The sequence below is a fragment of the Cygnus atratus genome, chromosome 15, assembly GCF_013377495.2.
Source record: "Cygnus atratus isolate AKBS03 ecotype Queensland, Australia chromosome 15, CAtr_DNAZoo_HiC_assembly, whole genome shotgun sequence".
NCBI lineage: Eukaryota > Metazoa > Chordata > Aves > Anseriformes > Anatidae > Cygnus > Cygnus atratus.
In genome coordinates, this window is record NC_066376.1 from 10,582,934 (window position 1) to 10,599,282 (window position 16,349).

The window sequence follows — 16,349 nt, forward strand, 5'->3', positions numbered from 1 at the left end:
TCATATTATTTTAGATGGAAATGTATAAAAAATTTAATGGAAACTACAGTTTCACCTATGTTGTATACACTGTGTTCAGCCCTAGTTCTTCATGCCCTGAATACATATGCACTTCAGTATGTGCTTTCCATCTCTATCTGCACAAATGAGAGAGAAAACCATCAGGTATATTGCAAATTCGAAGCATGTATTTAAGACACGTGCCAAATACTTCTGAGAAGGGAAGATACTTGCTCGCTTCAGAAGTAACCACTCTCACATTTCCTGCAGGATGTGCATTAGTAGGTCGCCAAAGGAATATTCCGAGGCCTTACGATTTCCAACAACTGGTACATCACAAAGCTCCCAATAAAGATCCTGGTGGTAGCTGCTATTGATTAATGTCATACACGATTATTTTAAGAAAATGGGGGAACATCCTCAAAGAAACAGTTGTGGGGAGGAAAGAGGACAATGGTGGCTAAACATAGCAGTGTAACTTTCACATTGGAAGCAGAAGTTCCTAGTGCTTTTCAGGAGCTGCAAATACCTGCTGCACATCGTGGGACACCAGAAAGCCTTTCTTACCTTACATTTCAGGCCCCTGCTGGACAACACTAAATGAATAACTTCTGGAGGGAGGTCTATTCATAAACAGCTGTTCACTAACCCTTGCTCAGCCTACGCATACGTACGTTAAAATCATTTCCCCATGAATTTAGAGCAGCATCATGCTGCCTATTTCCAGACAGAGCTATTTGGCTCAGAAAAACAGCAGAACAGCTGAGAGGATTCTGACTTCACAATTTCAGATTTTTAATCACAAACTGACATCCCATTCTCCAAACTTCAGGGCACCAGACCTCTAACCAAATGCCCATCAAAGTCCCATCTTGAGTAGTTTAGTGTTGCTTTAGCTTGCCTTTTTGTTTTCTGACAAGTAGTATTTTTAATATTTTTTATAAAAGATGTATCTTTCTGCTTGATTTTGAATACAGGCAAGGTAGCTTTATATTCGTTCTTCAAAAGGTGATACTGTGCAATGATGTAGTGATTATCACAAATTAGGCACTAATACCAGCTTTCTTTTTTAGATGTCAGTTTAGGTCAAGCCAATCACCAAAGCTAAAAGGTGCTTAAGCATAATAAAATGAGAGCTTAAACACTCAAAAGAAACTGCTCTTATCTGCCCAAGAGTCACTGAATGTACTTGTTTTTTAAAATTATTAAATTAGAACTTGGATAATTCTTGGGTGTCTGAGTACAAGTTTTCAAAGCAGCTAGAATATAACCATACTGCTAAATCAAGCTCAAAAGATTGTGCACTGCAGCTCCAGAAGTCATGTAATGCTCTCAGAATCTTCATCTAAATTAAACATAACTTTCAGGGACATTTTCTTCCAGGAGGATTTCACCATCTCCCTATGCTTTTCCCATACCATTCCTATCCCCTATCTCATTTTCCTTCCTGCAGACCTACCTGTCTCAGAACACATTAGCCAAGTTGTAGATTCAGGTAAATTTTCACAGGAAATGGACAAAATCACTGCAATGTTACCCATACTTTTCAACAGAAAACACTGGAGATTTTCAAATGTGCATTTACAGCTTTTGTCTGGCCATGTGGAGCCAGTTAACACACTCAGTTTTTCACCACTTTCATACTCTCAAGGCCAGGACTCCTCTCAGATTCACCTTTTCGGTACATCCCGAGATCACAAAGCACTTTTTCCAAGATCCCAGCCACGCTTGGGTTTGTGACTGTGCAGACATCAAGCTGGCGTACCTTGCAGAGTTGATATTGGCTTTACGAGAGCTCTGAGAGGAAACAGTAACTGGCCCACATCAGACTCAACGATATGAATTTAACCTGACAACAACTTTTCAATAAATAGATACAGACTGAGTTCACCCCAGCCAGGTATTCACGTCACAGGGCCATGACATTTTTCATGCAATAACATTCAGCGGCAGATTTACTGAACCACATAGCAGACTAATGACCCTGTGTAGCCCATCTCCCTTTACATACACAGATAGTGGTTTGAGGGTGGATTCATTTGCCACAACAGAAATCTAATAAGGGATGCATTCTGTATCTCTCCATGCATTTGAGGCAAACCATATTCATTTAATGCCTCTCACTCTACCTGATCCCACTGTTTGGATACAGTCTGGTGTTCTTAACTGCCTTTTTTAATGGGGGTGGGTGGAGGAGGAAGCATTCCTATTGGTTTCTAGCAACTGGAGTTGTAGTGTATTAATACCACCCATCATGATGTGGCCATAAGTGGTAAGAAGTTTAGATAACTGAAAAAGTGATGCTTTACCAGAGGCAGTATTAAATTAATTTCCACACAGCTGCTTTCTTCTGAACTACAGATGTCCTAAAAATTTGGCTGTCTAATTTTAGAAGTGAGCCACTCATCTCTCAGTGACTGGCTGCTGTGAAAATTCACTTCCTGGAGAAGTAACAAGTCACAGCAACCTCGGTTCTGGGTCCTGCTTGGGATCTGCATTAACATCAGTATTGAATGGTTCTGAAAACAAGTGACAATAATGACATTTCTATTACCTCGCATCATGTTACTGATGGAGAATTACCAACACCTTGCCAGTGAGGCCAAGCTGATCCCTTGGAAACTATTTAAATCTACATCCCAGACCCCAAACGTTATAGCTTAGCAGAGTGCAACTTGAAGTGGGGATGTTTGTTCATGTATGCAATGCACCGGGTGCAGTGCAGAGCAGCTGATTCAGCACAATGGGGGAGAAGAGAGTTGAAAAAGTCAATGTGGATGTATTTTATTCAAAAACTAAAATATTTTTATGTGACCCAGTTCAAACTGTGCAGCCAAACCCCTACACTCTTTAGGAGAAGAGGATATTTTCCTCATTTCCTGTTAGGAATTTCTTTAGCTGTGGCAGCCTCCAGAACTCCTGAAGTACTGACCAGCAGCCGCTGACCAAATTCACCTTTTCCTCTTACTGTCTGGTGGCATTTACATCTCCAAGTAACATGAGGACATTCTGTGCCCATTTTATACTCTCAGATGAGTGCTTCAAGCACAACAAGGTAATGGTGAGTTGAGATTTATTTGCCGTTTTCCTCACTGCAGCAGAATTGTACTCCCCTTCTACCTGGACACATACACCAGCAGGGAATAATCAGCAGAAGGTGGAGGGACCTTTGGAAATGAGACAGAGCTACATGCATTTCCTGAAAGAATGGAGCGGCGACCTACCTCCTTGCATCTCTAGATTACCTGACTGATTGATTGTTGCACTCTGTAAATCCATTTTTTGTCCATTTTTCAGCCAGAGATTTTATTCATTTATTTTTTTAACAGGGCTAAATTTCTCCCAGAAAGAAATGTCAGAGACTGTATGTGAGGGACAGCTCAGATACAAGCTCTTACTTAAGACTAGTTCTACCAGAAGTGGTCACTGAATGCTGTGTGGCAATAAAACACTCAGTGTTTGGATATTTCAGTTTTTTGGTCACCTGAGATGACATCATCTTGGTTTCCCTTGGTGCTTTCTCAGTATTTGATTATTTATGTTAAAAGTGCCGAAAGTGGTTTTTCTGCATAAATTATTGTTATTTCCAGTTCATCAGCCAAGTTTTTACTCTATGCTTAAATGGTTATTGCTCACTTAAGCAATCCTGACAAGCCTAATGCTGCTACAAGTGGATGGAGATCTTGTATCTGAACACCTTGTGAAATTCAAGTCCCAGGACATAGAAAGGTAGCTCATCACAATTTTTTGATAGATCTCATTTGTACATTCATTCAGGAAGCATGAACAGTCCAACTTTGAATTCTGCTCTGCTAAGCTGTAAGAGTTGGAATCCATCCTGTAGCTTAATAAGAGCTTCCTAGAGCTCAAATTGGCCTCAATATCCTGTGGTATTAGTTACATTTATTCTTTCACTCACATTAGTCTGCAAGCCAGGCTCAGAAACAGTTAATTTTCTTTCCTGAGTTTCAGGTAGTGCAGAGTGACCAACTTTCTTTCTTACAACTTCCTGCAAAAATTAAAAAAATACCCCAAATCCAACTCTTTTAAGACCCACATGACTGGGAGAAAAGACCATTTGGCTGCTAGAGAGGTGCACATAAAAAATGAGAAAATAAGCATTTCTGTAATTTAACATGACTTTATATTTCCTTCATGAACTTTCTCCTTCCCCTCTCTTACCCACACATGCACACACAAACCTTTGAGGAACTGCCTGGGCACGACTTTACAAGAAATAACCAAGCCAGCTCATATTTTTGCTGCAGAAAGCACAATGGACAGAATTTCTCCCTGAAACTGAGACTGAGATGGCCTTCAGTGATACTGGGAGTTGTAGTATAGGATGAAATCAGATGTAATTGATTGGATATAGTGAAACTAGAAGGAGAATATAATTAAGAGCAGACTCCCTGTCACATCTCGAAGCCTACAGCTCCCAGCATTTTTTGAAGCTTCATAGTTCTGTGATTGGAAAGGAAAACATCAGACAGTGCTCCGGCTCTGCTTGCAGCTGAAAAACTCTGAGGTGAGATTCTGCAAGTATAGCACACAAAGAACAAGCAGCTCCTGTTTAGGTCACTGTTACCACGTAGATAACATTGTGGCTACAAGCATGCCAATGCACAAACCTCCCTTAAAAAGGTGAAGAAGGTGAGAACTGACCGGTTTGTTTGTCCTTTACATCTACACACACCAGGATCCAAAGGAGATCACTATGAGGATAACTGTAAGGTGTTATCTTTGAACCATCCTGCCCAGTGTGAAATTTGGTGATGCCTTCTCTTAACCTTCTGACCTTCAATTTCTAACACAACGGTTGTAAGTCTCTGCTGATACAAGATGTCTTTTGAGACTAGAAGTGACTTCCCTGCTGCCCCCAACAAGCTGATACCCATCTCACCAGGGGAAGAGATTCTGTGCTGTTCCCTATAGCCCCGTGCTCTGCTTCAGGGACCTCTGTACAAAGACAGGGAGGGCTGGAAAGAAATACTGTAATTGGAAAAATGAAAACATACAAGAGGTAAAAAGGCTTGCACATACATTGACAGGAGCTGATACAGGTGACTTTTAGAAAAAGCAGAGTTACAGAGTACTTGGACACAATACCCTGGTGTTACTTTACTTTCCTATACCAAACACTGTTACACTGAGAGGTAAATACTCATGTTTCTTTGGAAGGCTTAAAACGCAATTGCATTTTCATTTGGAAGAGTAAAGAAATCTTCAGCTACTACTAATGCACAAAAATGGCTTAAAAAATCTGAGATGCAGGAGAAGCTCTCTGGATTTAACACCACAAAACAGACAGGGAAGTACAGATTAATGCAGCATTTGTCATATGTAGATAGGGATTCAGTTAAGGATTTCATATATCCAAAGGTATGTTCAGCGTCACACAGAATGCTACACTAGGCAATCTGCCTGATTCTGCACTGGAGCTATGGATCTGTCTCAAGGAAGTATGACATAAAAGCTTGATATATATTCACTATTATTATTTACTTAACCAATGCAACGAGAAAACGTGAAGGTTTTTTGGTGTTCTTTTGTTAAGGAAGTCTTTCCTGCTTTAATCCTTGCTTCTCCTCCAGGGACAGGAGGAAAGCAAAGCAGTTCCCAGTAGTAAGCCTCACCAGCACTGTTCCTTCACCCTTCCCATCTCCCAGCTAGATGAAGTGCTAGGGTCACTTGTTCCACCTGGGGCTTCTGCTGAGACCCCCCCAAACTTCACACCCTGCCCACTGTGCGCAGGCTTTCAAGACCTTTTTTTGCTTCCACTAGATCTTCCAATTTTTTTCTCTTATTTACCAAATTGGCTTCAGATATCCATGCACACACTGTCATGGGTTAAAAAACAAACAGCAAAAAAACAAAAACAACCAAACATTAAAACATACTTGGTGATTCTTGATCAAAACATTTCCCTGTTTGATATTTCCCTGATTGTTTTCTTTGAAGACTGCAGTCTTCAGAGGCAACAACCTAAGAAGAACCAGCTTTATTTCCATTTATTGAGATCAGCAATGGCCACAGGAAGGAAACTAATAAAACTTAAATCAAGCATGGCTTATTCAGATCTATTTCCATCAAATATTAATAAATTATGCACAAGATTTTTTACACATTAAGTGATATGAGGGCATGAGTGAAGTGAAACCTTACACTTAGGCTACACCACTAAATAGAAGAGAAGCAATAAACAGCAGAGCTCAGCTCAAGCAAAGACAAAGTCTATCAATGTTAAGCAATTTCAAGTGCAACTCTCCTTAAACATTCTTCCCAGTAACTGTTTTACTTTGCAGTATAAACATATATCTACGCATAAACATTGTCATTCCACAATGCAAACTAATTTACACTGATTATTTAAGAATAGAGGTTGATCATAAAGAAAGCGAAAACAATTGTGAACACTTGCAGATAAACAGCAATATTGCGGGATGCCAGCTCAAGTCTAGATTTAATCTGAAGTGTGACTTTTGCACTTCCAATTGTGTAGTCTACACACTGATTGTACTGGTTGCTCTCAACATAATCCACTCATTTTTTTTTGTCCCATACCATTAGCTGTGCAAAGCTCACGTCATTTAAGACAATACTTTTGCAATAAGAATTCGGAACAGTTGCTCAAATTGGGATATCAAGCGATTGATTCTCAGAGGTGACACAAGATCAAAACTTCTAATTTTACAGGTGATCCAAATCCACCCATAGATATTAAAAAAAACAAAACAAACAACAGATTGTGAACATCTGTCCCAAGTTCTTCATTATTTTTAAGTACTTGCAGTATGCAGACAGTGTTCTAAGCTCAGCACATAGAATTTAGATCTAAACGATTTTAAAGAGTCAACTTTGGATGAATTCTGGGAAAATAAATCTCAAAGAGAATTTTTTTGAATTAAATTAAAAGTTTGTCTACCTAGAGGCTTTCGAGGACCACTTTTATTCACTGAATAGTCTTTCATACTAACAATATTCAAATATAAATCTGGCTATAATCTTCATAAAATTTTGATTGCTACCTTCACGTTTGTGATGTGAACATTCATATGGGTTTGGCTTGGTAATTTTAAGTAGTTATGAGGATTACTCAGTTACAAGCTAAGTTTAAGTACATAATAACTTATTTTTTTTTATTGCAACCAAATTCAAGAACTCAAACCAGAGAAGCCTGAACACTCTTCTGCTTTGTACAGGGATATATGTCAACAGCAGTAGTGGGAAGTTCTTCAGCATTACCCATGAATAACGATGAAAACTAGTAAGATAGCTGATAGGAATGAAACCCTTATTAAAAATATAATATAAATAGCAGCAGTTATCTGCCTGCTATTTTCGTTCTGCATAGGATGTTCCAAGGCAGTAGATGTGTTTAAGAAAGAAATCACACAGATAAAAGCCACAGAGATCATTGCTTTACTCCTACATGTTCACACTATAATAACAAAGGGCTGGAGGCATAAGAGGAGGAAGAGCAATAACATGATTTGTAATGTGCACAGTTCATTTTTCCACAGGTCCTTCCCTTGCCACCTTATTTGAAGAAGGATGAGGAGGAAAAGAGAAGCTGAAAACAAAAATAATATCTCTGATACATTAGCTATGCTACTACAGCATCAATAAATATCACATGCTAATGACAATATTAAATGCAATTGGTAATTTTGGTAGTGGGAAAGCTTGCAGAGCTATTTAGACGATGTAAGGTGCTCCTGGGGAAAGTTCACCTTCCTTTGCAAGGGACCTCCCACAGTGGGGAAGGCAGATCTGCAGCTCAGCGCTGCTGGGTCTCATTTACACAAGTGAAATTATGATTGCAATTCCTGGCAAAGATGGTCCAGGTGGGAGCTGAACACTGCTATGGCAGGAGCCTTGTGTGTATGCACACTATTAAATATTCAGTGAAGAGAGCTTCATTACTGCATCTTTCTTGACTGACTGTCAGTCATGAATGTTTTTGCTTTATTTGAAGGTGACTCAAGGGTTCTGCTCAGACCAGGCTTTAGTTGCACTTTGCCTTTGGGTTTGCCCGATCTGTGTGAGAAGTTTATGAAACTGATCTTCTCCTGAAAGTGCAATTTTGGAAATTGCCAGTGAACCCTATTTCTTTTCAGTTTGACACACATCTCTGCTTTGACAAAAGGTTTTGGAAACCACAGACAATTATGCACAAGACTTTCAGAATAAACACAGGCTAATGGGAGGAAGAAAAGAAACGGAGGAGGAAAAACACAACTGACTGTATGATATGGAATTACTCCCTAGTTTTCTGCTATTGCTTAATAACCCACACTTGAAAAGAATTCCTTCCGGCAGAAAGAATAAAAAAAGATAACTTTTTATATTAGAAACAACTGACGCTACAGTGTTTTTTTTAATTGACTTAAATACTGAATGATAGTTGAAAACTCTTTAAAATTATAGCAGTTAAAAAACAGAGCAAGATAAAATAACTCCTGAAAAAGTTATTACATTACTGGGACTTTTTTTTTTTTCATTTAACTAGTACAATTCTGAAAGCCTGCAGGCCTCACCCTGCATGCACAAATAGTGTTGTAAATCTGGTACGATGTCAGCTGAAAGACAGAAAAATGCAGATTTATTTCAGCACCAAACCCACATATGAACTGAGTGTTCAGAGACCTGAACTGGGTCTTCTGGGTCTTCATGCAGCTTTCTACAACATTTTAACTAGGAATATCTGTAGCTGATTCAGACACATGTTAAAGAGTTATAACCAACAGTACACTAGAAGAAACAAAAATGAAATTTAGTACATGGAAGAATGCCCACAGCAATGTGGAAAAAAAAAAAGATGCACGCTAAGAACAGCTATTATAAATAAATGTGGTCAGGAATATAGCAGCTAAATAATAATAATCTAAATAATGATAAATTGATACCTTAAGGAAAAACAAGCATGCATTCTTAGACACTGAATCACAGCACAGAGCACTGGATTTTTTTCCGACGTGACCCCCGTAATACTCAGCCTACAGTCTCCAGGAATGCCCACGTGCTTTGTGGTCTGCTCCCAGGAGCAAGGCTGGGTGTGAACTGCCTGAGTAACTCCGACTGCAATAGCACAGCCTGTTATTGCATGACTGCACAGTTTTTCTGCAAACAGACAATAAAGCAGTGCTCCTGGAATAGTTAGGATGCCTTGCCCTTAAACAAACTGCAGATCCTCACTGATCAAAAGGGTTACAAACAGTTTTGTATTATTGTTGCTGTATAAAGGCATTGCTGCAAACGTTTGACACCATCACATTTGTCCTAATTGATTTGCTTGTGAAGCATTAAAACTTAACCAGTAAAAAACCAAGCAAGATGATTGAAGGAAGAAGTGGCAGAAGCCTTTTAAACAAATCTCCTAAGTCTTAACATCTTTGGCTTTGGACAGCATTTTTAGAAAGCAACCCAACCCCTCCTCTCCTCTAATCAGGTTATGCTGCAGTCATGCTTTATTCAGAAGTTAAGCATGACAGCATGACTCTTTAGATAGTTCCTATTTCAACAGGCAAGTTTTCTTACTATATATAAGGTTTCCAGTAAAACGCAGACTGACAAATATGCCTGAGATAAAAATGAAATAAATACTTCACAGTAGAACTTTTCATGTTTATTTGTCATTGTAGATGCCATGAAAGGACATGAGCTTAGTGGCCTCTAGGAAAAAAAAAAATGAAAAAAACAGATTTACAGTTACAGGACAGCCACTGGCTCGCATTTTCAAAGAAAGCTCAGAGATTTAAATACATAATTCTATTAGACTTCTTTTACAATTTCATCCATTGGTTCAAGCATAGAACTGGCAATCTTACTTCCTTCTCAAGTTTATCATTCACTGTATGATACTGAACCAGCAACTTAACATATTGATGCTTGAATTTCAAATGCTAAATCGCTCGAGGATATGTGTAGTGTGATCTTTGTCTATCTGCGTGCAACAGATTTCTGGTCTCCTGAAAACATTTACAATTTTAGCATAAATTAAACATGATGTAGCCACCATTTGTTTCCAGGTTGACAGGATCTATTGATTCTGGTAAATGAGAAATGCTCTGTTTTTCTTTCACTGGTTAGACCCAAGTATTCTGCATTTCGTAGGTTTCTGCATTAGGTACAATGTGTGTGCAAGCACCTGGAATATTTTGATCAAAAACAAAGCAGGATATCATTGCAGCACTTTGCAAAACTGAATTATAAATACTGCAATTTAATACTATGTAAATTGATGTAGTCAAATATACAAAGTCCAGCTGGCAAAGCTGTTTTACGTGGCCAGAGAGAAACCTGCTTAATCTTACACAGCAAATAAATATTTGTAAAAAGAAAATGAAAAAAACAGACTGCACAGTGCTGTGCTTTTTGGCACACTGTCAAGAAGAGAGGGGCTTGTGCTCATGCAGATGTGGCTATTTTATGTTGCAGGGAGTGGTAACCCTGAGCACGAGGTACCACACAGGATGCCAGGTGCCTAAGGAGTTAATTGAATTCTGTCTCAGCATCCCCAGCCAAGCAGCAGCCTTCGCTGCCTGTAGTGGATAAAGAGAACATTGCTGAGACTGGAGGCACTACTTACCAAGTCTAATTACATTCCCATTCTAAACCATTCCTAATGCATTTCAAAACCCAGAAATATTCTGGCCTCTTCAGCCTTTCAGAAACTGTCATAAAAGTAACTGATAGAAGAGAAGAAATGTTTGGGCCTACATATTTATGTTTCATCATGTCTCATGTCATGAAAGTAGAGTTTTATTTCACTGGGAAAACAAAATGCAGCCCTGTGTCTGGAGGTGGACAAGCTCCTTTCAAACAATATCTGCAGAAGAAAAGGTTGATATAAGATGTCTTTTCATGCTTGGCCTCTCTCCAGATCTCTGTGAGTAACAAGTAAATAGATAAAGTGGCAAAGAGGGCTAAGAGAGGAATAATACAGAGCCACAAAAAGTAGATTCTACCAAAACTAGAATTAATTTAATGGTGGCTCCAAGCATTATGTATTTTTCCTTACCCCTACTAGTGGCAGGGACTAAAAATCATGAGACAGAATCCACAGATAAAAAATACTATCTTCCTTTTCAGGACTTCTTAAATAAGGCCAAACTGGTATTAGATTTTTTGGGGGAAGAAAGGCAAATACTTAGGACAGAAATCAATGCACTGCTGTCTACAGGCTGAATTCTGTGTTCTCAGAGCTCCATACAAGAATGGAGAGGGGGAGATGCAAAAATGATTTTAAATCATTTAAATTTAAAGGCCTTTGCCCTTTCTTAGAGTTCAGCGAGGTTTCCAACTGCTCCACCTTGAACACAGCCACTCAGTGCCCACGAGAAGAGAGCAGCTTGGGACCAAGCATTATGTAGCCCCGCTCCTTCCTCTTGGCCATGCTAAAACACACAGATCTAACAGATTATCCTACCCACAGCTGGCACGGTATGAACATGATTATGTCTACCTGCAACATCTAGCTGCCTTCTGTTTTCCAACAGACTTCAGGTCTGGCAAAGCAAATTCCTCGATGCTGTATTATGTCAGCTGAACCCCCTCATTCAAGAGGGCAGGCCATTAGTTGTTTCACTTGATGGAACACACTTTTCAGTGAATATACTGGATCAAACTCATATCCAGGGACAGCTCATTTGAACTCGATTCATGTTCGTCTCTTCCCTCACCCAAGAAACACACCGATGCTAGCACAGAAATGATACTTCTTTGATTTTGACATGAACTTCTGCTAAAACTCTCACATAGAGTTGGCTCATAGCTTGGAAGCCTTTGAACATATTGTTTGAGATGACAGCTTAGAAAAGCAAATGAAGAAGCAATCACACATTCAGACAGGATCAACAACAGCACCACCAAAGGCAGCACGCTAGTATTTCCCTGGGCAAAATTCTCATGTTGTCTTTCAGGATTCACTACCCTTTCGTCTCTCCTTCAGCTTTCAGTTTCAGTGCTTAGAGAGAGAAATGTAAGGTTCCAATAGCTCCGGGTCACTACACTGAAGACTAAGCAAAGTCATGGCTGTAGAAGCAAAGCCTTGTTATGAGCTGTTAAATATTACATACACAGAGCTGTACTGTTCCACAGAAACCATCTACAAATAGGCAGGTAATGTATTTTAACTGTTAACTGCTATGAAACTGTAGTCATTTTATTGCTGTCCCGTCCTTTAGCTCTTCTCATCTTCTTGCTTGCTTTACCTCTAGCCCTAGATTTGAAATACAGTCTCTTTGTGGCAGGAGTAAAGCTCTGTGTTTCACAAAGTAATTCTTAAAATATGGTCAGATAACAAACAATTCTGTGAAACCTGTACTGAGAAAATAGAGTTCCCTACATTTGTATTTTCTGGCTGACTCCAAGCTTTCACTGAGGTCACTGAAGCTTTTTTCCTTTTCTTTTCTTTAGAGCTTCTCCCAGGGCTCATTCCTTTGCAGATTCTCTTCTCTTACTCCAGAGCTTTCTCCCCACTCCTAGGTGCCTACTTTCAGAAAAGCCATAGGACTTGATTGTCTTTCAGGATTCTACACCTCGACATAAAAAGTCCAAGGATTTAGAGCCATTTTAAGGACCAACAAAGATGACACTATCGTCAATGAGGAAAAGAGTTTAAAAAAAAAAAAAAGCGAGAAACTGCTTCAGAATTACCTAAGATCTCCTTATTTAGCTTTAGTAGCCACAGAGAAATGCTTGCAAGTGCAATATTTTACAAGAAAGAGAAAGCATCACACACTGCTAATGCACGCGTGTAATTTTTCCAGGCCTTTCCAAGACTTCCCCATCCCAAGCAGCTCGGCAGCCATCTACTTTCAAAACTAAAATGGAAAGCTAGGAATAAGGCAGAGGTCTGCATCTGAAGGGTCCCAACCTGAGAAAATGAACTCTGCTACTAGCACAGTCAAGATGATGATGATAAAACACACAGCTATAGTCACTTCCTTTAAGACATTGTTTCATTCAGACGAGAGTGAGGCACGGTGGGATCCACCATGTAGATGATGGACTCCTGGCTGTCCAACTATTACAGCTGAGAGATTTCTATCTCCATTTCCTATCCAGCAAGGATCAGCCCAGCTTCTGCTAGGACAGTCCCCACCCAGATTCACTTCCTGATGAACTTGTGCCATGAAGCAGAAGAAAATTCAAGATTTATTAGTCTAGAAAGACAAAGGAAGAGAAAGCATCTCTTCAGCTTAACAGTTAGGGCACTCCGTTGGAAGGGAGGAGTCCTGCTTTTGATCTTTATGCTGTTTCTATATTTTATTAGTTATTCCTTTCAGGCACAGCAGAAACAAAAGCCTAAGTTCTCCCCCCTCCCAGGCACATGCTTTAAATCACATTTTGGGCTGGAAAACCTTCATATTTCAACTTTTTTTTTTTTTTTTGATGAACAGCTACAACAGTAACTAAATTTGTGGGTGCATTACCTTAAGGAAGTAAAAACCTTACAAAAATATTGAATATTGAGATCATTTGTATAATTAGCTGCTAAGAGTGGAGGGAGGGAACACAAAGGATAACATTCAGAATTAAAGCCCTTATTTTACCATTGTTCATTTGGCAGTTTTGCAATTCTAATTCTTTGCTGCTTTTGCAAACATGACAGTGATATCTTTAAATCCTATTTTACTGATTTACATACAGCACTCAATGCAAGACACATTCCTACAGCACCTTTCGTCTGAAAACTCAGTATACTCTGCAAATAGCAATTAATCTTCATAGCACTGAACTACCTCCTCCAATGTGTTAACAACTCATTTTACAGCTGGTGAAACCAAGGCAGAGGAATGTTGAGTCATGTACTCAAGGTCACATAACAAATCCATCCTGTAACTCCAAAACATCTCTTTGCATGTTTGAAATCCACAAAATATTTATAGGAGCTGGTTAAGAGGAAAAAAAAAAGAGAGAGAGAGAGAAAAAAAGAAAAAAAAAAAAAAGGAACTTCCTGAGATTCACAGATGATTTTTAAAGTAGTTGGTGTCAGGATACTATAAACGTTTTTCTTGATAAAATATTTGTTACAAAACTATGCTCAATATTACACTTCCGAATTTTCTCTGCTTTGAAAATTAGAACTTATAAGAATGTTTCCATATTATATTAGCATCAGGTTACTTACACTGGGGCATAGCACAATGGTATTGTAAAACCTATAATCTAGTCCTTATGCAAAAATGAGGACTCCTTCAAGACTTGCCAAAGCCCTTTTGAACAATTAACAATTTGGTGTTAGCAGTGCTCCTTTTGTGCCACCTATTTGCCACAATGGTATTTTCTACACTGGTATTTCCCCCCAACACACCCAATTTTGCTACATGTGCCTACCTGTAGGTGTGAAAAGCATGTTGAAAGAAGCCAATTTTAAAGAGGTTAAAACGCGAGATAGAAGGGCTGGCTTTCGCTACTAGCATTTAACTCCCAGCCATACATAAAAAATTCTCAGGCAAAAGCCTGGAAAGCATTATTTGACCAGGACAGGCACAAAGAGCAGCTCTGCCATACTATCACTGCCATAAATGCATGCTCTCAGCCATATGTCCTATGTTTGCCAGCTTTCTGCTTTACTTTCCTGGCGAGGATTTACAGACCAAAGCCTGGTTTGTTCCCCCCAGTTTCCAGACGAGAGCCCTAGAAAGCACCTACGGACTAAATTAGTTAGAACAACTTTAATACAACCACATTCACAGAATGAACCATTTCACTTTCTGTACAGCCTTCCATAAGAAACAAAGAGTTGAAAATCTTACACAGAACATGGCATAAACAAGAGCAAAAGTGAACTCACAGCTGACTGGCAGGCACAGTCCTTGTGAGGCTGTTCTTTTCCTTGCTTGTTTTTTTACAGAAACTAAGGAAGTAGCTTGAGCTTGTTGGGGACTTTTTCACTTAACCTTGCAATAGATAAAAATGGCACAAAAAACGGGCAATGCAATTATCTGCAATGTTTTAGATCATTATCTAACTGCATCATTATTTCTCTAAGCAGAAATTGTTATTTACCTTGCAATTGATCACCAAAGACCTTGGTTATGCCAGACAAATTGCTGCAGCTTAACTAAAATCAAAAGTACAAATGTAAAATTTTACTCTCCACTTATATTACATGAGATTAATTTTTAATTTTTCTATGCAAATTAAACCAATTTAAACATGAAACAGGCAGACAAATGTATCTATATTAAGAGTTGGACATAATTAACTAGGCTGAATTTAAATTATATAAGCTAGTGTGACTTTTCATATACTGACAAGGATATAGAAGCTTGCACCCCAACCTGCTGACTTGCAGTGTCTTTGATGTAAAAATTTACACAAATAAATACTCATGTGTATATTCACAATGTATTTTTTGCAACTATTTTTCTGGTTGCAGAAACATTCATGAGAAATTAGCAATATAGATTGCGTTTCCTTCCTGGTTTTATTCGGTTTGTATATAAAACTTTCGTGCGTGTGTGTCTGTGTGGCATTCGATGAATTTTAACAAATGAAACCAAACAATCCACAGTCAGAATTAGCAAAGGTTCTTTGCAATTGCCCATCCTGTACTGAAATTAGACCGGGCCATTATCTATCTTCTGTGATTTGTTTAAAACTGAAGACACCTGTATCCTATAGAAAAGCATTCACTCACCAATTAAAAAAGAGACAGATGGAGATGGGTAAAGCATGCAAAGCATAATTATACAGCGCAGACAAGCAATTTCAGTTCATCTAAGAGGAAACACCTCTTTAATGACAAAATTAAAGATTTAAGATCAAAGCCCAGTCATACAGTCATTACACGAAAAATGTCATCAGATGATAAACTGCAAGTGCTGTTGGTAATATTCTTTCCCCTTAAGGTGCCAAAACAAGGGGGATGCAGAACTGAAGCCTGATCTTGAAGATTAATGTGGTGCTCATGGAAATTTCACTACCTTGCATAAGGATCCAGTCCAGAACTAGAGAGAAGGAGACAATTTAGAGTGCCACAAAAGCCTCCTAGCAATACTGGGAAGAGAGAAAAAGAGGGACAATAAACAAAACGGTACAGGGAATTAAAATCCTATTTGTCCCAAAGGCAAGTGGTGCTGAGCTGTACAGAGAGATTTACAAAACTTCAGCAGAGAAGCCTTATCTTTTGTAGCTTCAAGGAAAATAGATGGATCTAGCTGGGGCACAGCAAAAGTCAAATCCCAGCTGACACTGTCACATACTCAAGGCACACCACAGATGGCTGATGTACCACTGTGTTAGTTAATCTATATACTTGGCCCTATCTGAAATCCACATCTAGATTTTTGAAGGGGGTAAATAAAGCCTCTTTATGTACAAGTAAGCTCTTAAAA

The 16,349-nt window shown here is 38.9% G+C and overlaps 1 protein-coding gene across 1 annotated transcript in view; it reads left to right on the forward strand.

The window, feature by feature from the left end:
- Positions 1-16,349, forward strand: part of SHISA9 (shisa family member 9) — a 175,456-nt gene that overhangs the window by 157,691 nt on the left and 1,416 nt on the right. The window lies entirely within an intron of this gene.